The 3,892-nt window shown below is 40.4% G+C and overlaps 1 pseudogene; it reads left to right on the top strand.

Annotated features, from left to right (window-relative positions):
- Positions 1–1,608: 1,608 nt before the first annotated feature.
- LOC138743733 (5S ribosomal RNA) lies at positions 1,609–1,727 on the top strand (annotated as a pseudogene).
- The last annotated feature ends 2,165 nt before the right edge of the window (positions 1,728–3,892 follow it).

The following is a 3,892-nucleotide window of genomic DNA, read 5'->3' as shown; positions in this document are numbered from 1 at the left end:
CATGAGGTGTCAGCATCGTAACTGGGGAACAGCAGCAATGAGAATGAAAGGTTTTCAGTAATGCCTGTGGGTTTCATGAAGAAGCCCATCCTGACATTGAGGACCTTCATGATTGTTCTCAAGTTTTTAAATAGCTGCAAGGAGATGCCCAAAATGAATTTCACCCTGAATAAACAACACATGCTCATTTCTACCCCACGGTTATCTGCTTAGAGGCTTTTATCTCTTGGAAAGTGTCAGTTCAAACACCAAGATTTTCTTTTGTTGGTTTACAACAACATGTTTCCTGCAGAAACTGACAGATGGGGAATGTTTACAGGAAGCTGTTGTGTTTCCCCTGGTAGCTTTAATTCATCTCCTTTCATTTCAAATAAGATGAGTCTCTTGTATCCTTGTGTTTTCTAGATTAGTCAGTTCACAGATTCACTTCATTCTGTCTGGCCTCCATCTATCACCACTGATCCACCCAGAGCTCGAAACTCTTAAATTCAGAGACTGCCCTGACCACAGATCCTTCTAGAATGTTCAGTCAGACACATCACTAGCAAACCACTATCCAAATTCGGATCTTGTTTACATTTGCTGAGTTCTCTTCCTGAGTTCTTCAAGACTCCTTACGTGCATTTCTGAGAGTGCCAAAAAATCCAGCCAACATTCACAAATAATACTTTTGCCAATAATTCTCATTGGAATGTTCTTGACAAACTCTCTCAATGCTACTGTTGTCCATCGACAAATGCAATCTGAAATAGAAGCAGAAAATGCTGCAAATACTCAACAGGTCAGGCAGCACCGGCAAAGAAAGAATCCATTGACATTTAATATTTTGGCGACATTTTATCAGAACTGGACTGGTGAGAAAACAAGTGGGGTTTACGCTGTTGGATATCTGTGTTGCAGCCAGAGAAGGGGGGGGGGGTGGGTGGGGTGTGAAGAAAACGGCAAGGTTCTCCACATTTCCATCCTCAGTACAACATGCCCTTTAATCGCTACCGTCTGGCCATCTCACCCAATATCGCCCTATCTTTTTGAACAATAGTAGATTTGTGATTTGTGCTGGCAGCTGATATGCTGAAGTGAAACATGTCAAAGATTTTTTTAACCAAACCCTCATAGATTTATTTGCTCCTTCAGGCTGTTTGCTGAAATCTTGATTCATACTCTCCATTCCCAGAAGAAACTTTTCTGCCCCACCCTCCGTCTCCAGTTCAGTGATAGATCCTCCAATACCTCACAACCGTGCCTGTGCCATGTTACATTCTTGTGCTTTAAATGTCCTTGCTTTTCTCCATCCCTGAAAGTTCTCCACCACCATCTGATCTGCTCATTGCTTTGCATCAGCCTTTTATTCCCCCCCCCCATCTCCTCCCCATCCCTACCTCTCTCTTTATCCCACCGTTGCTAGTTCAACGCAGCTTATGGTATCCGATATCCAAAGTATCTCCTGCTTTAGAGCAACTTCCATTTTTTTATGACATCTCCTTAGGATATTGAAATTAATTAAATGTGGAACAGTTTAATCTGATTTACGTCTTACCCAGATGCTAGTTAACCCAACATTCAGATCTAAAAGGCCTTTGCTGCTTCTTGGATATTTATCAAATCATCAGGTATGGCCATACTAGTCTGAAAACGGCTGATCTCATCTGATCTCGGAAGCTAAGCAGGCTCAGGCTTGGTCAGTACTTGGATGGGAGACCGGCTGGGAATACCAGGTACCATAGGCTAAAAGGGGAAGGTCTTGAACAATTTCTTTTCCTCAGTATTTACTGAGGAGAAGGATATTGAACTGTGCAGGGTAAAGGAAGCAAAGGGAGTAAATATGGAGAATATAGTGATTAAAAAAGAAGTAGTATTGGAGCTTTTGAAACATATAAGGGTGGATAAGTCTCCAGGTCCTGACAGGATTTTCCACAGGACCTTGAGAGAAGTTAGTGGGGAAATAGTAGAGGCTTTGGCAGTGATTTTTCAAATGTCATTAGAGATGGGTATAGTGCCGGAGGATTGGCATGTTGTGCATGTGGTTCCTTTGTTTAAAAACAGTTTGAGGAGCTAGCCCAGCAATTATCGACCTGTAAGTTTGTGGTGGGTAAATTGATGGAAAGCATTCTTAGAGATAATATATATAAGTATATGGAGGGACAGGGTCTGATCAGGGACACTCAACACAGATTTGTGCATGGAAGGTTGTGTTTGATCAATCTTGTTGAATTTTTTGAAGAGGTGACTAGGAATGTTGATGAGGGTAGAGCAATGGATGTTGTCTATATGGACTTCAGTAAGGCCTTTGATAAGGTTCTGCATGGGAGGTTAGTTAGGAAGGTTAAGTCCTTGGGTAGTAATTTGGAGATAGTCAAATGGATTCAACAGTGGCTGGAAGGAAGGTGCCAGAGAGTAGTAGTAGATAATTGTTTGTCAGGATGGAGGCCGGTGACAAGCGGTGTACCTCAGGGTTCGGTATTGGGGCCATTGTTGTTTGTCACATATATTAATGATCTGGAGGATGGGGCGGTAAATTGGATTAGTAAATATGCAGATGATACTAAAATAGGAGGAATTGTGGATGATGAAGAGGGTTTTCAAAGATTGCAGAGGAATTTAAAATGCTTAGAGGAGTGGGCAGAAAGATGGCAGATGAAGTTTAATTCTGATAAGTGTGAGGTGCTTCATTTTGGAAAGAATAATCAAAGCAAGACATGAGTGGTAAATGGGAGGACATTGAAGAATGCAGTGGAGCAGAAAAATCTAGAAATAATGGTGCATTGTTCCCTGAAGGTAGGAGCGCATGCGGATAGGGTGGTGAAGAAGGCCTTTAATATGCTTGCCTATATAAATCAGTGCATAGAATATATGAGTTGGAAGAATATATGAAACTGTACAAGGCATTGGTGATGCCAAATTTAGAGAACTGTGTGCAGTTCTAGGAAGGATATTAACAAGATAGAAAGAGTGCAGAGAAGATTTACATAAATGTTGCCTGGGTTTCAGCATCTGGAATACAAGGAAAGATTGAACAAATTAGGTCTTTATTCCTTGGAACGTAGAAAGTTGAGAGGGGATTTGATAGAGGTGTTTAAGATAATGAGAGGGATAGATAGAGTTGATGTGGAAAGGCTTTTCCCATTGAGAGTAGGAGAGATGGATACAAGAGGTCATGCGTTGAGAGTTGACGGGCAAAGGTTTAGGAGTAACATGAGGGGGAAAATTTTTAAACAGAGAGTGGTTACTGTGTGGAATGGGCTTCCGGAAAGGTGGTGGAGGCAGGGTCAATTTTGTCATTTAAGAAAGAGTTGGATAAGTATATGGATGGGAGGGGGATGGAGAGATATGGGCAGGGTGCTGTTAAGTGGGATTAGAGGAGGATACTTGGATCAGTGCAGTCTAGAATGGCCAAATTTGGCCTGTTTCCATGCTGTAATTGTTATATGGTTATATGGTTACATGTCATCTCATGTATCTAGTTGATGCTGTAGAGTTATTGATATTGAAGTCATCATAATGGGTATGGAACTTATCAATGTTGAAAGGCTGGTTCTGAACTAGTCTATTGCTAATTAGGATAATTATTGCATATCTTGTATAATTAAAGGTAATCTAACATGCAACCGTAACACCATTATGAGTTATTGTTCTAATTATGTTTATAAAGCTCCAGAGACAAATTTTAATAGTTATTACTCTTGCAAGTTCTGTCTTCAGAAAAAAAAATTGAGAAAGTAAAGACTCCAATAACAAAATGAGGACTTTTCTTTATACCCTTCTGTATCCTACCAAGTATTAAATGTACCCAGGGTTACTTAAGGAAGAATTGCATAAATTTTGCAAATGATTTGCCTTGGTAATAACCTAATTAACTGCTGTAAGTTTTACAAAGCTCTGAGCTCTAATAAAA

This window comes from Narcine bancroftii, chromosome 9 (assembly GCF_036971445.1).
Source record: "Narcine bancroftii isolate sNarBan1 chromosome 9, sNarBan1.hap1, whole genome shotgun sequence".
In the NCBI taxonomy this organism is placed as follows: Eukaryota; Metazoa; Chordata; class Chondrichthyes; order Torpediniformes; family Narcinidae; genus Narcine; species Narcine bancroftii.
Note: the sequence above shows the minus strand (reverse complement) of the source record. Positions and strands in the feature narration are given on the sequence as shown.